Source organism: Ascaphus truei, chromosome 3, assembly GCF_040206685.1.
Source record: "Ascaphus truei isolate aAscTru1 chromosome 3, aAscTru1.hap1, whole genome shotgun sequence".
NCBI lineage: Eukaryota > Metazoa > Chordata > Amphibia > Anura > Ascaphidae > Ascaphus > Ascaphus truei.
Genome location: NC_134485.1, coordinates 399,070,645 through 399,092,946, shown reverse-complemented (window position 1 = coordinate 399,092,946; position 22,302 = coordinate 399,070,645). Strand labels below are relative to the sequence as shown.

The window sequence follows — 22,302 nt, the reverse complement described above, 5'->3', positions numbered from 1 at the left end:
GAGGACTGCAGTTGGCCACCCTTTTTATATTGGGATGCATTGCATTTTATGGCTGTATCGAGCTTAGTCTTTGTTAGTGTTGCATTTATTGACTCTGCAATGATGATAAATTCTGTACTTAATAGATCAGCTTCAGATGTAAGTCTCTCAAATGCCAAGTTTCATACATGTTGACACAATAGAAAATTGTTGCACCACATGAAGGAGCAAAATGTATTACTTTCATACATATTCTCTCCAGTGGTTTATAGCAAGCATCCGAATTTAGTTTAGTACTCCCATAGGGCTTGCTTAGTGCAGCAGACTTTTAGCAAATTGAACTCTAATTCATCCTGCAGATTATACAGCGTGCAATTTATTTGTAAAAGGTTTCGGATTGTTCATGTTGGCATAAAACATATCTGTAGCTGCGTCCTGCCAAAATTAAATAGTTCGCTTCCGATATCAAAATTAGAAATAACTACTCATTGGTGCCATCTTTTTTCATTCTGAGTAGAACAATTTATGGGCAAAAACAATGCAGTTATGATCAAATATAAATGTGGCGGATCGTGCTGTTTGTAACGTGCGTTTAAAGGTGGGGAGAGGTGCGTTGAAATGAAAAACTCAATGTAACGTTTTCGTTCACGCGAATAGCTAGAGGTCCAATCTTTACCTTTCTGGTTACTGTAAAGGACTGTTTCACTGCACTGAAATTGGGAAGACCAGACGTGGCGTTACATGAATGCCCTGAAGATATTGTGCGGAAAAGCAATGTCTTGGTCATGAGATGGCAAAAAATCTTTTGTCTGCTGTTCTAGTTCCCTGTGTTGTAAATTATTGATCTATGACCCACTGCCATCAATCCCTGACCAGAGGCAGTGAACATTGATTGCCCTTGCTGCTGATTGTGGTCACACTGTGTATTAAAGACCTTGATACATTGGGAATGGGTATGTTTATTGTAATACTTTATTAGATTGGAAGACAATTTAGCTGAAAAGCAATGGAGCATGTAAATGATTGTGACACATTTTTTGTACGTACCAGAATAGACATAATTGACAATATTTCCTTGTTTTTCTCTGATTTTCTCTATTCCACTGAAACTCCTGATTTATTAAATATTCAATAGATTTTGTGCAATGATACCATCTGGTGAAATTGCTTTGGGGAGGCAGAGGCTACAGTCACTTTGAGAGTGGTCCTGCAATGCATTGTAATGGAAGGCCCCGGAAGAACTGATAAGGTTAATGACATACTGTACATTGAATGACAATCATTGAAAGAAGCAGAAATCAACAGCAAATATTCTAAACATTTAAGAAATCCTAGAAAGCCTAATGCTGAGTTTAGCCTAACTGCTTGTTTATTTTCTGTCTTGGAATTTGAGATCCCCTCTCAGTTTCTTTTACTGAACATCACTTGAGTTGGGTGAAGTTTCAGCTGTTAGTCATGTTTCTGAAACAGTTGTTTCAAGTCATGTATTCTCTTCACGGAGACCGCCTGTTAAACATTAACTGGCAGTTTCATGTGACCAACTTGCAAACCAATTATTCTAAAAATCGTTTTAATCATTTTAATTTCCTTCCCAATTTGACACCTTCTAAAAAATGCTTAATTTGTGTGTGTTGTATACTGTAAGTTATTCATTCATAATAACCGCACAAGTTAATCTTGGACATGTTCAAAGGTGAACTAAATTGTTGTAATAATCATTATCGGATGTACAGTACAGTATATAACATCCCATATTAAACTATACAATGTGCTCTCCAGCAGTGACTGGTCCTCATTCCTGACATTATATGGCTATAACACAAATAGAAATCTCACATTAATTTAAAAAAAATATTGATGGTATAGAGGGAGACAAAATATTATATTACAGTACTACAAGTTTTGTCTGCAATGTTATCAGCTCTCCGGGCTGTACTGTATACTTCTTTGTACCAGGATACATTTGCTTGATTCTGTTTGTCAGGAGAGAAGAATGACTTCACAGTGCTGAGACTGGCACTGTAGGTCTTTCTTTGTTTCCTAAGGCTTACAAAATGCTGTTTTTACCTTACACTGATCACACCAAGACCTGGTAAAGACTCAAACAGTGCTGTTAAGTGGTTCCGCTGGAATTCTGAACCTAAGGGAACAAGTGCCTCTCAGCAAAGTCTGTGAGCTGCCGAGAATGTAAGTACAGGAGACATTAAGGCTTCTCTTTATGTGGTGCAAATCTGGTGACAGAATTCTCACAGTGTTTGGAAACTGCATTTTTTTTTCTATCTACTTCTTTAGCCGCTTTTTTCCCCTTCTTCTTCTAAAGGTTATGAATTCCAGCCTTGCAAAACTGCTGCCCCAGAGTGCAGTAGCTTGGCTGTCCTGACAGCATTATTCCAATGCTCTTTCCATATGTATGTATGTCACATCCCAGCTCTAACCTCCCCACCTCCTCCTCCCAGGCTTCCCTTCCCCCAACTCTTAACATTTGCTTTCCCCCCTCAGATTTTTTTTTTCTTTAGCACATGATCAAGGTGATGCTAACTTTTTTTTTTTTTTTTTAAAGCTTATTTTCTGTGATCACTGTCAAGTTCAGTGCAACCTGGGGGACATGTACAGTGTATAAGTATTTATCATTTTTAAAAAAAATCATTTATCCAAGTAAAATGTTCTAGAAAGCTAAATAAGCATGGTAGATTTTTTTTCTGGTTACCTAGGTAGCATATATCTCTGTTACTGAAGAATGGAGCAGGCGGGCTCTAGCTTTTATGCTCTGTGCTTTTGGGAACACAAGTGAGGTCCATAGAGGATGTGTACAGCAACCATGCTCACTGAGTTAATTAAGCTTGTTTTCTGGCACTTACTCTCAATACAAAGGTAAGACTTGTATATGTTTGTATTTGTTCTTGTGCTAGTAATGCTGTGTTTATACAGGCTCAATGTGCTGTAGTTAAGCTTTATTTTATACAGTAGTGTATTCTGCACGTTCTTTTCTTTATTTAAAAGAACTTTCTCTTAAAATTAAGTGTGTGTGTGTGTTTATATTCTTTTTTTTTTTTTTTTTTAAATAATCCACAAGCACATGTTGTACATCATTAGTCCACCCATGCATATATTAAGAAGATACTGGTCCTGTAGATTAAAAAGCACACATTTGTATCCAATTTGATTTGCAAAACACATGGAAAAATATATACTGTACACTCTTCTTTCTGACAGTAACTCTGTTTGTCAGAAGCTTCATTTAAAAGTCACTGATGCACTTCAGCTTTATGAATATATAATTGCTTTCTGAAAGATGCTGGATATTAAATCACCGACAGTACCATATATACGTAACTATCTCTCTTTTCTTGCCTTTAACGTTAGCAGAGTGATTTACATTTTCAGCATATGTGTTCATTGGAATCAACACCCGTGAAGGTTGCACATTTCTTCTTTGTTTATTATGATGATAGGACGTTTCGATGCTTACTTGTTTCATCATCAGATTAATTTGACGTAATTAGATCCCCCCTCCCCCCCCAATAATACTTCCAAGTGAATAACATGTTAGTTCAGCATAGTGCATTTTCCAGTGGTTTCAGAATATTACAAGGATTACATTACTCACTGCCGAAAGCTATTAGCAGTTTCCACTGGGACCTGTTTAATTGGGAGGATGTGTTTGCACCCATTCAGTCTTAGTCTGTGAGTTGCATATACTGTGCATCTGGCAGGTGTACGTTTTCAGTATTTCTTTCACCTACTGTACTTATATGATTTCCTTTCTTTCACTGGTAATCTACATTCTATTTGGTAAAAAAAAAGGGGTTCAATCTTTGCACTTATTTTGAATCTGCCATTTAACATTCAGTTATAAACTCATTTACACTCTAAACCCTCTTCTCCCCAAGACTACTTTTGTGTACTGCAGTATGTATTCATTTTTATTATTTTTTCCCTGTGTTATATTTTGTATAATATTTCTGTAGCGTGCTGTGCACACTGGCTCTGATTTACATAAATAAAAAGAATACATTACAATATATGTCCTGGGTAACCTCATGGATAATGCATTTAGGAATCTGTGCATGAACCTATCTATTGCAGATTAATACATACCCTGTACACGGGATGTATTTATGCAATTCACTGGCTATTTAAAAATTATTATTGACCCATAAACAATGTTGTGCTAACTTTTTACCTGCTGTGTTGTATTGCTACATGTGTTATATAAAGGATGGTAACTTCTCTTAAAACTTTTCAGTTTTCTAAGTTGTGTATTGAATGAAGACATTGTGAAGTGTTTAAAGGTAATTTCTGGTTAGCTAATAACAAAGTACAGAAAAGGTAAGCGAAATCCGAAAACGTGCTGTTACCTATTACAAGAGTAACCTCTAACGACCTTGAATTAGTCATTCATTGCACATGGCACGTAAAAAAGCCATACATTACAATAATTATAAGCGTGCAAAAAGAATCCACACTATTTAAACCATGCACTAGCACTCACAGCAGGTAAAACATATTAAAAATATATGAAAAAAAGCAAAGGAAAACCATAGCATATAGATGTAAAGCAAAATTATGAGGCTAAGGCAAAATTACAAACAAAATATTTGCTTTAAAAGGTTTATCATAGCATCATTTTCTTTAAAGAAAATAAAGCTTACTGAGATATTTGTGCTGTTATTTTTCTCCCTGCTGCTGCAGTTCAGTGGTGATGTAGTAAAAACAGCACTATTTCTGAGTAAACCCTCCTTGTCTCTCTGAGCCCTGATTGGCCAGTATAACAGAACACACCCTACCAAAATGATTTGAATGCCTTGATTACACCTGGCTACAGTGGGATCGCTCCTTACTAAGCGACAATGGGCAGTGGCGGACTTACCTTTCTGGAGGCTGGGGTGCGGCCCTCCTCCTCAGCGTGTGATATCCGTCACATAACAACCCCGTGTCACGCGGCATGTGATGTTGCGTTGTCATGACGATGCAACGCTACAGGAGAGGGCCTGCTACAGAAAAGGTAAGAAACACACAAACTGACGCAAACAAATTGTTCCCCCCTCCAAAAGAAATACATTGCTGCTCCAGGCTACATCCTACTCAGCCTCATGGGAAATCCGCTACTGATAATGGCAGCATGGCAGACGTGTCTGAGACATGCAAATACCCCACAAGTGGTATTTTTATGAGGAGGTTTTCTGTCTATGCGCTTCTTAAACCCAGGCTGTGCTGAAAAGCTGTGTAATGCGGCAGGCATCAGCTCATAGGGGTCCATGTTAAAATGGATGAGAGGTAAAGAGTCACACATTGTGCTCATTTGCATGTCATTACCCAGAATCCCTGGCTGCAGTGGAAGTCTTGTCTGCTAAGTGAAAATGGAGAAAGACAGATTTGCAGACCTGTCTGAGATATGCAAATGTACCCACAAGGGATATTTTATTTATTGCATATACCTGAAACTGCAGGGCACATTTACCAATTCACTGATCACACCTAGGAAAAAACTGCAAAACGCTGCTGCAGATTTGTCAAAAGAAAAAAACTCATTGATCTCCATTGGTTCTGCGATCTGATAAACATGAAGGATTTTTTTCCCTGCAAGTTGCAGCTGGGAGACTTTGATAGACAGAACTCCAAGTTTAATGGCTATTATGAGCACACATTTATAATAGTGATTACTGAATTGTCTTGTATACGTACACTTAAACTTTATGGGCATTAACGCGTGTCAGCCTTGTGGATTTGATGATGGTGTATGTGTTAGGACACATTTACACCTCAACTTTTGCAAGAGGTGTTTATAGAAATATTCCATTTGATTACGCAGCTCAGCGTGTTTGTTTAGAGGCCTGTCAGAATGTGAATTCTTCATTTAACACACAGTATTTACACATCCATTTTTTTAAGATAGACATTCTATAATCATGACTATCATCGCTTGTTTGTAATTGACTTATATGTTGCAGATTTGTATAACCAAATGTTACCATTAAATGGTAACAGGAAGAATGCATCTGAAAGCAGCAGTATACCGGCCTTTCCAACGCTGTTTTTAGTTTTTAAATCTGATGCTTGATCCAGGAGATACAAGCATTTGAAATATTAAGTATCTGGGGGTTAATATGGAGCTCTCCCCAGAGCCCAGTGTAGTCTAGAGCAGGGGTATGCAAACTTTTGAAGCTGCGCCCCCCCGCCTGCCCCACTTACCTCTTAGGTCTGCGTCAAATGACGCCGCGGGGTAATGTGATGTCACGTGACCCCGCGGCGTAATTTGACGCGGCATTGCCATAGTGACGCGTCACACCAGCCATCTGAACCTCGGTAAGTTCCGTTGCACAGGCCTCACTCGATCCCCCGGCATGTCATTTCAATGCCTTGGGGAAGAGCGCGGGGCTTCTGCATCCGCCCGTGCCCCCCCCCAGAAAAATCACACCCACCCCTTTGCGCACCCCTGGTCTAGAGGTTACTATTGTAACCTCAGACAAGAGAGATTCAGAAAATCATCATTTATAAGGCTAATTGTTTTCATTTGTATTTTGTAAGGAGCAGTACATGCTCAGGGGTAAAGATACAGTACTGATATCTCATATAATACTTAAACCCATATAGGCTTCTGGGGGTGATTGCTGTTAAAATGTTTGTATAGCTCTGAACCTGTTTACATACTGCCCGTGTCATATAAATATTATATTTAAATTAATATTGTGGAATACTTTTCCTGTTCATTATTTTTCCTAAATACAATTAAAGTGTCCTATCGTACAGTGTATGTCCTCGCATTGGGACCGGCAACGATTAATCATCCCCCGTTTAATAAATGGCTTCTCATGCCATGACCATTTTTGAAGTCAAGATAACAGAATTAATTAACCACAACGGGGAACAAAAAGGTATTTTGATACTTTACATATAATAAATGAATAACGTGTTGCTTTTTGGAAAACTGATTAATAAATGCGTAGATACAAAATAGTGGAAGCGTGTTGGGATCTTGACCTGTTATGAAGCACATCATTTAAAGCAGCAATCTTTGCCCAGAACAATTTGGTATTTCCCCTGTTGAGCATGTCATGCTTCCCCCCTCCCCCCCCCCTTATAATATTAATAGTGTCTAAAATGATGATTTCTCTAGCATCTGTGGTTAGCATGGCAACCGTTAGACTACATTGGGCTCTGGGGACAGCTACATTTTAAAGTCCTGGACACATATTTAAAACTCATGTGTCTCCTCACCGGAGCATCCGATTTTAAAATGGAAAAAGCAGTGGGAAGTTCACATCTACCAGAAGAGGGATTAGTGTGGGGTGTATAGCATCCAAATGACCAATAACACAACTCCATACCGACATGATTTTCTTTATTCTCCTCCAGACATAATATCATGCCATACTGCGTGTGGCCTTCTTGTGATAACAGGTCTGCGGAAACAAGATTGCGTGTTGGCAGCAGGTCCTCTGGGGTAGTAGTGGTCACAGGTGTACACAGTAAGAAGTCACTGGTTGACAGCTCCATCCTCTTGGGATGTTGCCATGTACCTGACACAATGAATCCATTTCTACGTCCTTCTCCGGAGCTGATTATCAGAAGGCGCGCACGCAGTACACACTGGGGCCCAGATGCACTGATCCCCGTTAAATCAGAGCAAACAATGTTAGGTTACCTCAAATATTATTAGACTGTATTTTCTGTGAGTTTAATGCAGGGGCCTCAAACTCAGTTTTCGAGGGCAACCAGCAGGCCAGGTTTTATGGATATTCCTGCTTCAGCACAGGTGCTTATCACTGATTGAGTCACCTGCACTGAATAGGGATATGCATAAAACCTGGCCTGTTGGTGGCCCATGAGGACTGAGTTTGAGACCCCTGGTTTAATGCTTCTCCACAAAGCTAATTATATGCAAAAACAACAGCCATTTTATATCTAATTAGCATGGGCTTAACATCAGGTTAATTAGCACTAAAGTCCATTAACGTAAAATAACTTGGGGTTAAGCACTGTCACATGAGACCAGGTTTATTGTACACCTTTACCAGCATCATTCATTGAGCAAAACAAGATAATGAAATAAATTGTAGTTTTATTCACAGAAATAGGCATACACACAGTGAAGCACAAAATACAGACGAAAAGCACACTTACTGGGGCTCGAAATCTAGACTGTTCTAGGTGCAGGGAACTCTAAATAAGAGTTTTACCCTGACTGGGACTTAGCCCGAAATCGGTGTGAAGTTCCACACGCCACCAAACCCTTCTCTTCTGAGAACTTGGACTTTTTTTGTCCGGGGGATAGTATTAAAACTCCTGGAACTGAAATTGGCTTGTAGTTCCAGCCGCGAACGCTACGTTCGATTATTAAAACTTGGGCGCTAAAAACGGGACTTAGTCTCTGGCGGGCAGACTTCTCAGCTTGAAATCGGTTTACTCTGCTATTCGCGCAAGAGCATCTTTGAAAAAAAGCCCCGCACTTCTATCGCTGGAAATTTCAAATCTGTTTGGCTCAGGGGTTTCTTTTTTTTTTTTTTTGTTACTTAAATTTTTTATTGAATATTTTTATATACATACAAAATAGGGTATACAAAACAGACAACACAAAAAGGGGAGATACAATAATCCAAATAAACTGGTTATGAAACAATAAAGGGGAGGGAGATCAGGGAAGGGGGGAAAGGGTAGCATTTGTAACGATGTAACACTGTAGACAACAATTTAAATACCACATGTATCACTCTGTTCCAAGTATTCTAATCTATATATGGGGATATACCTGCATGGCGGAACCAAGGAGCCCAAATCTCAGAGAATTGTGAGGTAGAGCCGTTCAAATAGGCTGAGAGTTTTTCCATATAGACTATATGCCAAATGTTGTTATTTATTTGTTTTAGGGATGGGGGGACAGGTTGTTTCCAATTTTTGGCAATTGTACACCTTGTAGCGTTTAAAATTTGGGATAACACTTTAGCTTTTTTTTTTTTGGAGAGATTGGCCATTGGTTTTCCTAAAAAAATATATACTGGGTCGTGTGGGACAGTGATTTCTAAAATCTTATGTATTAGGGCGAACACTTCCAGCCATGTTTGTTGAATTTTGGGACATGGCCAAAATATATGTAATACATTCCCCACTTCACCACAACCACGCCAACACAGAGGAGAAACACCTGGGAGAAAAGTGTGTATCCTGGCAGGAGTCATGTACCATCTGAATATTAACTTGTAAATATTCTCCTTAATCACGATGCACGATGAGTTTTTGGATGCGGCTTCCCAGATATCTTTTCAGATATCGAGATCTATACTGACATTAAGATCATTTTCCCAGGATACCATATAGTTATCGGGGGCAGGGGTTTCTTATAGTATTTTGGGCTCCATTCACAAAATATTACAGCCACTCTACGCGTGGCAACTTTCTCAGTAGCCAATCAGAGCCAAGCCGGTCTAGAAAGCTGGGTCAGCGGGAAATCTGAAATTGCCAAGGGCCATGCGCAAGTTTGCCACCTCCGTCGCTAGCTATCTCAAGCCACCCGCTGGGTCAGGCTCCTCCAGGTCAGGCAGAACAAATGGGAGCCCGGGCGACTGGCATTGTTCCCAGGACGTGGGTACTTGAGCCCTTCCCTGACATTCTGTGTGGGCATCGGTTCTGAAAGTCCCAGGTCATATACAGTACACCACAATACATAACTGCACCATTACAGTATTAAATAACATACACTTTTAATACTTTCCTAAGTCTCTGGGTATGGGGAATAGAATAGAAAGCTGCACTTTTATTTCTACAAGCCTTTATTCCCCACACACTATCTTTAGACTTAGACTGGACTCTGAGAGTCCCCTCACAACCTCATATATGGTTGGAGCACCCATGAACCCCAATATAGGTTCTAGGCTACCTGAGCATTAACTGGGTATCCCTCTTAACCTAAGAACCCCTTATAGTTACAGGGACACTTTCATCCCTTTGCCCCATTTACCTTTCTGGGCTATGCTGAAGCAGGGAACCCTAGTGGTGAGTCGCGCAAGCGTTTTCAAAAGGAGATATTGCCGGGATAATGTCTGAGAATCAGGCATGTGGGGTGAGGGGGGAGGGGGCGCGGGAGTGAGGGGACCGTCGGCAGGGGGGCGCAGGGAAAAAACTTTGCGCCCCCCTGGTGTAACCCATTCTAGACTGATGAGCATCAATAACTGCTTTCCCGAGGTTCTCAGAGATTTCTTTTGATTGTGGCATAATGTGTTTCCACACAGCTGTATGGTGAAGACCAAACTTACAAAGTTGCTGATCTTTATAAAGGGTGGGGCCTCCCAAACTCACCACTGAAGATCTACCTAATTATTTTAACCCCTGATTCTAATTATGCCCTCTAATTTAGCGGATAAAACCAGGGTTTCACTTACATTTGCACATACCTAGACTCTTATTTCTGCATTGTTTGTCTAATTCATACATCATTTTGTTTCCGAATACATGGAATTTGTTAATATGAACCCTATTGGATATTTAAGAAAAGGCTGGTTTTGATTCAAGATAATTATCATGGAGAAACTATAGAATTTCAGTAATTATTATTAGGGTTCACAAACCTTTTCTCGTCACTATATACTGGCACTGAGTTTGAAGCAGGGGAACCTGGTTCAATTCCCGTGTGTCGGCTCCTTGTGACCTTGGGTAAGTCACTTTATCTCCCAGTGTCTGAGGCACCAAAATATTGATTGTAAGCTCCACGGTGCAGGACCGTGCCTGAAAAATGTCTCTGTAAAGCGCTATGTAAAACTAGCAGCGTTATACAAGCACATGCTATTTTTGTTATTATAAGATATATATAAAAAACCTATACAACTGAACCCCATTATAACGCATTGCTCGGGGTCCACATAATGAGACCGCGTTATAACCGGGATCGTAAAATGGCCACCACGATCAGCGAGGAATTACCTGACATCTGCAGCTCTCTCATCTCCCTGCTTCATCAGCCTGCGTCCACATGCGATGCTTTCAATTTGACTTTCGAGCGCAGAGGAGGGTCACTTGAACCTTCTCTGACCAATAACAGCTCGACAGTGAATACATTTTATATAATACACATGCAGGAATCAAACCCATCAAATTGAAAGCCGCGCACATCGATTAAGTCTGATGAAGCAGGGAGAGGAGAGAGCTACAGATGCCGGTAAGTCAATAAAGCATTGAATGTTATTATAAAAAAAAAACCCTTGGAGATGTTTATAAATTGGGAGCCACAGTTAGACCGCGTTATAAGCGGATTTTCATTGTAGCGGATCGCACTATAACGGGTTGAGCTGTATTTATTTTTCTGGGTGGGAATAATGCCACCTTTAGGTAAAACCTATACAGTATAATCCAACGTTTATCCTATGTGTTAACCTGCGTTACCGGCCTTTAGGGTATATGCGATGTTAGCAGGAACACCTCTTTAGCATATCATAAGCACTAAGGGCTGGGAACAATTTACCTCATGCTAATATATAAGTAAAACTGTGTTAACATTTGGTTAATGGTAACACCCACTCCAGGGAATAACCTCACGTTAATTTCGTTTTGCTTTTTCTCTACCCATGGACTGTCTTGCTAATGCATTCAGTAACCAAAGAATATTACCTGTAGCCAAGAACATCAATTCATATTAACAATTCTGCTAGACTTTGGAAGATGAACCACAACCAGCTTAGTACATCTACTTGGTACAACAGCCATCTCACAAACAGCAGCAGGTACCAGCTATATACACATTTCTAAGCAGCAATAAGGAAAAGGCAATTCATATATCCATAAAGTAGTAATAAAAATGTATGTGTAATGCAACATGCGCTTACTGTGCACATTGTTTAACCCTTTGTGTGCTGGAGAGCAGTGACATGCTGCGATTATGTGATCACTCCTCAGAGCGATCCCATGATCACGGGGTCACTGATGCGAATAGAAGAGGAGAAATCAGCGTGATCTCTGCCAGAAAATGAGCTAAAAGCCTGAGACATGCCTACCACATGATGGGGACTGGCACTCCAGGGGTTAAAATTAACATTGCCTCCTACTGAACACGCATCTCTAAATACTGTGAAGAAAGATGCTTCTCAGAAAATATACAATGTCAGAAGGCGGATCGGTGTGGCTCTAAAATAGGGATGAACATCAGAAGAAAATATGTCGTTCATGATTGAGGGCATGTAAAAAAGAAATCTTTTAAACATAAATATTTACAAAAACTTGACCGTCAATCATTTGACAGCTGTGACATTTGTATACAATGCAGTGCATATGCATTCATACACATTTTCATCAACAGGAAAAACATATTAAGTTGTTGAATATAAGGATCATAATAACATGGTTCAAGGTGATGCTGTATGAGTTCCAGCAGAGTGCACTGCTTGAAAAAGGGCTAGACTGCTTAGAAGAGCATTACTCGTTCCTTATCTAAGGTTCGTTACGAGCGAATAAAATGGTTTTTATTTTCTAAGCACTCTAGCTCCTTTTCAAGCAGTGCACCACTATCGTTCTATCTTTCTCTGCTGCATTAGTGATTGTCATGCTGTGCTCACCACAAACAAGGCGGGACCCCGGGACTGAGGTGGGAATAGGGAATAGATAGAAACGCCATCCACAGCCACAAGGGCGCGCCTGTAGTGTAGGTTGGTCGAGGTAGCCGGGTCAGGGTGGGAGAGGTACGGATCGTCGTTATACTTGCCAAGGTCTGGGTACGAGAGGTCCGGATCGTTGGAGGTACTATTAGCCGTAGTCGGAACTGGAGAGTGGAGAGTGGTCGTTGTCCGAGTGCCGAGGTGAGGGTTGGAGAGGTGTGGATAGTCAGATAGCCGGGGTCAAAAGTACAGAGGTGCGGAGTCCAAAAGCAAAGCCGGGTCGGTATACAGAGCGAGGTTCAGCAAGGCAAGGCAAGACTGTGCAGGCAGAGATGAGGAGAACAGTAAAGTAACAATAACTATGCTCAGCTGATGTGCCAGTGGCACAGCTGAGCATATAAGGAAGAGAGGGACCAATGGGAGGAGAGGCAGAACGGAGGCCCATCAGCGGGAGCAGGGATAAGGTGCAGGAGACAGGTGTTGGCTATGCAGCCGATTGTCTCTGTTTACGCGGAACTCGTGTGCATTGCGCATGCGTCAAGTGCGTGCGCTGCGCTCCGCTGGTGCGCTAGCGCAATCCGGAGGCGGGACCCTCTGCCTGCATCCTTGGCAGAGAGCCGGGTGTGCACCTGTGCGTAGCGCTGTGGAGAGCAGGTGCGGATTAAGAGGACGTGCCGTCGGGAGCGGGGACAGCGGAGTACGAGGAAGGTTTCATTTTGCTGGGTTACGACAGATCAACTGTGATCATTCTTCTAATTATAGAAGTAAATAAGATTTTTGACTCGGGTAGTATTAGGACCTGCTAATGGTCATTCCTTGAAAGTGGCAGCAGGCTTAAGACGCTTTGGCCAAAGGGTTAAACTAAATGACCCTTTTTCAAGAGAATATATAGGTATTTCACTGTGTATTTTTGTCATATTGGATATAACACTGGTTTTTGTTTTTTGTTCCAGCAGGGAAAGCACAAAAAACCCACTATTGTTGAGTATTTATATACATAAAAAATGCCCACATACGGTAGTCATTAGGTGCTTATCCTCTGTTCAGCTGGCAAGCGAACACCGTTCTGCACATTGGTTTGCACCATTCGGTTTTATTTTGCAGATGTAAAGAGCCAAAACATTTACCAGAAACATCATTGGGGCCCATGTGTGTGTTTTTCTATCACTAACAGTGGGGTCTGCTGAAGAGATTCCGTTTATTTGCTCAACTGATATCTTCTCCAGCCTCTTGTAACTCATCAGCAGGGGCCATCCTAAACTGCACTTGATGTTAGAACAGCATCAAACTTAAAAACACAGTGCTTATGTATTCACTCGTGAATGTCTTCACGTTAGATAAAATGCACAAAACAAAAACATGAACGTGCCACTTTCATCTTGACAAGTACGACAATACAGGGGAAAAATGTACAAGTACAGTTTACTACATGCTGTACACAATGCGATAATAGCAGAGTCCCTTAATGCACAAAATTTGGACGAAATCTCACACTCAGACTGATTTTCTGCACTATAAATGTATCCTCTCCTGCTTTAACGTTTTCCAAGGACAAACAATACTATTTTTCCTCACTCATCAACACTCACAAATCCAATCCACACAGTCTTTTCACTGTATTTGACTCCCTCCTCCGACCTTCTCCTCCCACCTCCCATCCGTTCTTCACTTCTCCACAAGCATTTGCTGACTACTTTAAAGGCAAGATGGATGCTATCCACGAGGAGATTCCTTCTGCACCTTCCCTTTCCTCTCTACTTCTACCTAAATCTCCTTCTTCTACTCTACTCCTTTTCTCCTGTTACAGAGTTGGAAGTTTTAAAGCTTATTTTCTCTTCTCCCTCTACCACATGCCATTTCAATCCCAGTCCCTCACACCTCAACAGAACTCTTACACCTGTCTTCGTCCCCACTCCCCCATCTCTTCAATTCCTCCCTTTATGCATGCAGTGGTCAAACCTATTCTCAAAAACACTTTAGACCCTACATGCCTTACTAACTAACTACCTTTTGCCTCCAAACTGCTAGAACATCTCTGGTTCTCCGGTACGATCAACTTTCTTAATTCCCCTGCCACCCTGGACTCTTTACAATTTGGATGTCGTACATCTCACTCAAAGACTGTGCTCACTAAAGTAGCTAATGGTCTACATGAAGCCAAATCCGATGGTCATTTTTCACTACTAATCTTGCTCAATCTCTCTGCCTTCGGTACTGTCGATCACCTTCTTCTCCTTCGTATTCTAACCTCTCTTGGTATACGCAACAAAGCGCTATCCAGATTTTCATCATACCTCTCCCATCGCACTTTTTCGGTCTCTGTTGCGAACATGTCTTCGTCTTCTGTTGATCTGTCTGTTGGTGTACCTCAGTGCTCTGCTCTGGGATCTCTTTATCACTTGGGGACCTCATCAACTCTTTTGGCCTGAGATATTCTATTCAGATGATTTGCAGATACTGTATATCTATCCATCCCTACCCTCACACCTGAAATCCAGTCCCAAGTCTCTGATTGCCTCTGGCTATATCCTCCTGGATGGCAAACCAATACCTTAAACTTAAAATGGCTAAAACGGAGCTCCTCATATTTCCCCCTAAACCTGACCCAATATACCCCTTTTCCATCACCGTAAATGGTTCAACCATTGCTCTGTCTCCTATTCAGTTCTCTTCCTGATTCTGTTTGTTGCCTTAGCAAACCCCTCTCTCTAACCATCAGGCTTGGGTTGTTCCTTTCTCCCTGTCACTTGGTGCAGTCTAACTGTTTCCTTCTAGCTCTGTGTTGCAGTTCTTTCTTTTTAGAGATTGCTGCTGCTGCTAAGGTTTTCCCAACTGCTCTCCCTATGAAAGAGCTTTGTTTCTTACCTACTGTATTCCTTATTTGTATACATCCCCTAAACGATTTCTCCCTTTTATTTTTGTTTGTTCTTATAAATACTTTGGAAATTACGAGGACTTCCAGGAGAAAGGACTTGAGTAAACTGCCTGTCTCAACACATTAGCCAAAGTAAGCCTGGGACAGAACAAACATCTATGCTGTCACCAAAGCAAGTTGCCTAGATGTGACATTTGACTCTCCCCTTTCCTACTACATTCACGGAATGGCTGAAACTTGTCACTTCTTCCTCCGTAATATTGCCAAGATCCACAATTTCCTCTGTCACACTATTGCTAAAATTCGAATGCATGTGCTTATCCTCTCCCGTCTAGATTCTTGTAACATACTGGAAACAGGCCTCCCCGCCTCACAACTTTCTCCTTTGCAATCTATCCAAATTTCTGCTGCTAGATTTATTTCACTTTGTCCCAAAACAGTCTCTGCTCATCTCCTCCTTAAATCCCACTCCTGGCTTCCTATCAAGTTTGGATCAGCCACAAAGGTCCTTAGCTTCAAGGCTCTCCACTCATTTGCTCCTCCCTACATATCTTTAATGTCTCGCTATGCCCCTGCTCGTCTCCTGCATTCTACCCACAACTGTCTCCTTTCCACCCCTTTCACCTCTACTGCTCACTCTGACCTTAAACCTTTTTGCTTAACGTTGAACTCCCCCACACTCCGTATACGCCAAGCACATTCTCTCCCCACCTTGAAGACTAACTTTAAAACTGACCTCTTAAATGAAGCGCTCCAATAGCCTAGACCAGGGGTCGTCAAACCGCGTCTCGCGAGCCACTTGCGGCTCTTCGGGCACGTCCGTGCGGCTCTCCTCAGGATTTGGAATTGCGGGGCAGGTGCGATGCAGAAGCAAGCGCATGGGCGGCGGCGCGAGCACGGCAACGGCGCTTGGAGACTGGACAGTGGCCGGGCAGGTCCAATGGAGAGGAGAGCGGGAGCGGAACCCACACACCCCACCCACACACCCCGGCAGAGACAGAAGTCTGCATCCTGCCTAAAAAGGTAAGGACAGCATTTGTGACCTGGGTGGAGGGGGAGGGAATAAGATGATGATCGGGGGCCAGTGGAGATGAGATGATGATGGGGGCCAGCCAGCCTGATGTGATGGGGGGAATAATGATGAGGGGCAGCCTGATGTGATGGGGGGGGGGGTAATGATGGGGGGGCAGCCTGATGTGGTGGGGGGGAATAATGGTGGGGGCAGCCTGATGTGATGGGGGGGGCAGCCTGATGTGATGAGGGGGAATAATGGTGGGGGCAGCCTGATGTGATGGGGGGGGCAGCCTGATGTGATGGGGGGGAATAATGATGGGGGGACAGCCTGATGTGATGGGGGGGGAATAATGATGAGGGGACAGCCTGATGTGATGGGGGGGAATAATGATGGGGGGACAGCCTGATGTGGTGGGGGGGAATAATGATGGGGGGACAGCCTGTTGTGATGACGGTTAAATCAACCGTACTTGTAAAAATATATTTATGGCTCTTTGAAAAATTCTAAATCGTTGTGCTACTCATATTTGGCTCTTTTGGACTAAGAGTTTGATGACCCCTGGCCTAGACTCCTGGCTACTGTCACACATCCACAGTCATTCCTACCAATAACTGCCATTTACTCCATGTATTCATTTGCTTGCTGTCCCTGTAAGTTTCCCATCATACCACTTCGATTGTAAGCTCTCCGGGGGCAGGAATTTCCTTTCCTATTGTCAGATCTTATTTGTTGTAGTATAATTCTGTGTACTGTATTACTGTATCTCTCTTGTAAAGCACTAAGTACAGCTTTGGGTGCTATATAAATAAAGCTATAGATACACACAAAAGTTAATCAATGACAGTGACATGATTAAGGCAGAGGTGCACAAACTGGGTGACGCGCCCCCCAGGGGGTGCATGGGATTTTGTGTAGGGGGCGCGGCGGTTACAGAGGCCCGCGCTTCCCCAAAGGCATTTAAATTAAATGTCGAGGACCGTGCAAGGCCTCTGTAAATTCCCTTACCATGGCTTCCAGCGACGCATCTCCATGGCAACCCGGCGTCAAATAACGTTGTGACTCCGTGGCGTCATTTGATGCGGGGGCGCAAGCAATGGGGAGTGCAGGCAGAGGGCGCAGACTGAAAAATTTGCACACCACTGGATTAAGGGATTATGTGGAGCGAAAAATCTGGCATCCATAAGCTATTTTTAAAACATTATTAAGTGTTCCTTTGCTAATATTGTCATCCTAGAAGTGACTGCACTTTTAAAGAACTAACTCACACACATTTTTTTTTTTTTTAATTCTCAAGAAAGTAAAAATAGAGTAATGGCCACAATAGCCAAAGAATGAGGGGAACACTGCATGTAACAGTTACATTCTACTTATACATTGGCTTCCCAGCAATGGCCTTTGCTTCAAACGATTAATTGTCTAAATCCCTCACCCATGTTATGCCCCCAAGCTACATTCCGTTGTGTATATATATGTAGACCCCTTTCCCTATGCCTAAGGGAACTACGGGGGCTGCTGTACCTGTACATGCACAGGATGCCTAAGCTTCCGCTTCTGGGAGCCTGGGTGAGCTCTATCTCTGTGCATGCAGCGCCTCCACCTATGAGGGATCCCAGCATTGGCGGGATAACCCTTCACAGGAATCAGTACAACAGTAGTAAGCAATATACCACACAATAAATTTAACTAATCTTTAATGTACACAACACTAAACACAGATAACACACATTATCAGGTACCAACAGTATAATGCAGTGACCCCAAACACTGAGTGGTTCCCTCAAATTACTGAGGGTTCCGTGGCAAGAATAACGTTCCGTGGCAAGAATAACCCCTGGTGTCCGTCCCAGCAAATGCACCCAAATGTGAGGTAGCGCTACTTTTTGTAAATGTTGGTGCACGTTGGGTACTTGCCTTGGTACTTCAGTACCCAGGTACTGCTTAGCACGCAGTGGGGCCTCCGACACAATTCCCCTGTCTCATAATTGCTCCCGATCCTCCTTGTGGGATCATCTCTAGCCGGAGTGTCTCACCCAAGTGTTCTGGGATACTGCGGCCTGGTCCCAGGTCGCAGATCTCCGCGTGGCTGTCTGCCACCGGCGCAACAATACTAATAAGGGGAAGAGTCCCTATCTGGGGCCTTCCCTGCAATAGTGCTCTTTGGGTGTCTCAGGGCCTAACTGGGGACTAGGGGCAGAGTTCTGGCCTAGTCCAGGGGCTGCTGGCACCCTGGACGCATCCGTCCTTTCTGCCGGCTCCTGCTAGACTGACTTTGTGGGCTCTCTGCCCGCGGAGGATATACTGTTCCAACTGCTGCCAGAGTCCCATTGGCAAGGACAGTCCTATGTTTTATTTCCCTCCCACCTGAAGATTTTGGGACACATAGTCCCGCTGCTGCATATGTGGTGCCCTTCTAAGATGGCCGTCACACTCCTGACACTGCGCATGAGCGCCTAACAAGACCGCCCCCACACTCCCGATCGCGCGGAGCTCCGGGCGAATAGCCGGGCAGATCCCCCGCACCAGAGGCAGGATAGGGGACCCGGCTACATATGCAACCATTTATATTTAACTAAAATGTTAAGGGCACTTATAACCATGTAACCCCCTTTGCACAAGAGAGAATAGCACAACAAAGACGGCATGGAATATCCATTTTCATAGTGTATTAGCCTGCTTAGCACTGCATTGCGGGTCCCTCCAGCCCCACAGGGGTTAATTAAAATCTCAGCATATTGAAGGATGGAGAACAGAGACAACAAAGAACACACTTGCCATTTCTTTTTGATAGCTAGTGGCAGTCTGAGGATGTGAGATGTAATTAGCATTTGAAAGGAAGAATCCTAGGGTGCGCTTTGAGGTGGCTCGGGGGAGGGGCGCCTCTAAAAAAAAAAATCTTTCAACTGGCAACTCTGTATAGCAAAGAATGTATACATGGAGGTTACAGTACAGAACACATTCCTCCGTCTGTACTACATCTGAAGTCTATACGTGTCTGCATTGCTTTTCATAGATTTTTTTTTTTCCAGCCCAGAGGATCTTGCCCTGTTGGATTAGGGAGGTTAAGCAGGGAGTTGCTTTATGCATAGAAATGAAGCTGTACTGCATTGTTGAAATGCTGCCTTTTTTTCTTTCAACCGGGAGAACAAATTCATTAAAGTCATTGCTTGTATGTTAACCGAACGCGGAGCGAAGAGAGGTCGCTGCGTGTTTTGAAAGTTCGCGAGCAGCGTTTGTTAGGAATTTGTCGAAACTGTAAAGCTGTGTTGCAGTAAAAGTGGGCGTCTGTGCGTGGCAGGCGATTACATCTATCTGTGTTTAAAAATAGAATGAATAAATGATATTTATGATTGCAGTTTTTTTTTCTAAAAGCCAGAACTAGGTCTTGTTGGTATTCAGGAGGAAATAGCAAAATGGTGAAACTGTGAAAAATTGTGATTAAAAACAATGAAATAGATTTTGATAATTTTTCAGGTAATGCTTTTCAAGCCAATATTAAACACAAGATAGAATGTGCTATACTGTACATGTAACCTGTGTCGCTGTCTGGCATGGTATGTGTTGCAATATATAGGGATATATATATATACTGAAGCTTTACCATGCTATGGTTCACAGTGATAATTCAAGTATAATTAAGTTTATCACAGTCTTTTCTCAGGATTGAATGCTAAAGCCGATACAGTACAGAGCTATATACTTTTATATATATATAGTACTGTACTGTATCGGCTTTAGCATTTAATCCTGAGAAAAGACTGTGATAAACTTAATTATACTTTAATTATCACTGTGAACCATAGCATGGTAAAGCATCAGTGGGGAAAAGCACAGCTTGTAGCAGAGGTTTTCAAACCTCTCCTTGGAGAACACTCTTTTTTTTTTTTTTTAAATAAAGACAAGAGCTTCTGCTACTTGAAAAAATAAGAGTTGTGTTATATCATAGACCATACACTGTACAGTAATTGAAAGCAAATACCCTTTCTTCGGGGACCAAAACATTGATATTCCATGTCCATTAATTATACAGTACTAGATTTGTGAAAAGTGCATTACATTACAATCTTTATTTTGTTCAAGTGTTCAGTAAGTTGGGAAAATGGCTTGTCAATTAGCACCTACTCCTACAACATATTTAATTGTGACATTGCCCTGAGCAATGCACGTTTTAGGATTCTACATTGTCGTCTTCTCATATTTGCTGACAAAGTGGTCATTCCTAAAATCCGGTATGGCTGGGGTGTCCTGGGCAGGGCTTTGTAACCGAAAAGGCATACGGTATATGGGAGCTTTGAGTATGACATGGTAAAAAAAACTGATGAAATATCTGAATTCTATTGAGGCATTAAGATATTCATTTTTATTTCTTTGCATATCTAGCAGTTTGCATGTTGTTTTAGTGGCTTATAGGTTAAATAATTTTTTGGGGATGATGACATATGTCCTTCAACTCTGAAGTTGTACTATGAAATCTAAGGCCACGGGCATGGTCAGCGCTTAGGCGCTCACGCTTGGCAGTGAGCCCCTGCAGCCCCAATGAGAGCAGCTTTAGCAGGAAGCGTAGCCAACACAATGTTTTAGTTTAAGCACTCACGGGAGCGCAGGGGCGGTCACGGGAGCGGTTCGCCCAATGAGGGCGAACAAGCTCCGTGACGTCACTGGCCCGCCCCCCGACACGCCCCCGGACGGCGCAAACTAAGGGCAGGGAAAGCACACGCTTTCCCTCAGCCTCTGCGCGCCTCCGCACGGCTGAAGTCTCTCTGGACTCGGCCTAATGACAAAGCCTCTTGTTATTCAACATACAGTACTAGTAGTGCACTTGCTCCTGTAAGATGAAACCTTACATTGCGTGTCAGAATGAATGACTGATGTAAAGTTCACTGCTCTGCGCAGGGCATGGTGTTGGTCATAAAACATTTGTTGGTAATAAAGATAAATGTTTTAAACATGCTGCTGACGCTGTTGATATTTTCTTTAACGATGACATCTTAAATACAAAGGCTTCAGTCAAAGATCACTTGCAAATTGTTTTGCAAAAGTGGCTCTCAGACAAAAAGCCTTAACAGATGAAATGAGGTTATGTTTTAAGTGTTTAAGTCATTTAACCGTAATTCATTAAACAGCTGTCGTGGAAGAAGAGTGGATTTGCCAGAGGAGTTCGGCTTTTTTAATCAGTCACACATTTTTATTATGATTTTAGTTGGACAAAACGAACAGGAGAAATGTGGGTAGAATTGTGACATATACAGTGTATAAATATGTGCAATTTCTCTGTTAATGTCAATTTGTTTCCCGTCGTGTAACAAGTTCCAGAAGTTCCATTCGACATTCTGAGTCTGGTATAAACGCTCTGCTGTGAGCGGGACCTGAAACACGATGCCCTTAGCAGTGGAAGGATTAATAATAATAACTTTATTTCATATAGTGCTTTGCTCCCAACGGGACTCAAAGCGATTCGCAATTACATTATAGTGCGCGATACGCAGCAAATAGGGATTTTACAGTGACAGAGGTGGATTTGCCATTAGGCCTGGGCCTAGGGCGGCAGCACGCAGAGGCCCTGCTCTCTTCCCCACTGATTGCCGAGGGAGAACATGGGGACTCTGGAAGGGTCTCTTACCTTCTCCTTGGCGCCACTCTCCTCCTTCTGTAGCATTGCAGCATCAAATGACGCTGCAACGTCACATGGTGACAAGTTGCCATGACAATGTGACGTCACATTGCGTTGCAATGGAAACACGGCGTCACGTAACCATTTGACGCTGCAGAAGGAGGAGGTGGCCGCGGGTCTTGTCACGTGATCTCGCAGCGTCATTTGACATGCGTTGCCATGGCGTTGCGTCACGTCACATGATCCC

At 42.6% G+C, this 22,302-nt stretch overlaps 1 protein-coding gene across 7 annotated transcripts in view; it reads left to right on the top strand.

Annotated features, from left to right (window-relative positions):
* Window positions 1-22,302, top strand: part of FAT3 (FAT atypical cadherin 3) — a 555,353-nt gene that overhangs the window by 112,431 nt on the left and 420,620 nt on the right. The window contains exon 1 of one of the 7 annotated variants that reach the window (XM_075592532.1): window positions 2,646-2,850. The exons of the other annotated variants lie outside the window; for them this stretch is intronic. The gene's annotated coding sequence lies outside the window, so the exon portion shown is untranslated. Of the gene's footprint in view, window positions 1-2,645; window positions 2,851-22,302 lie in introns of those variants that run through there. 7 annotated transcript variants of the gene reach the window in all.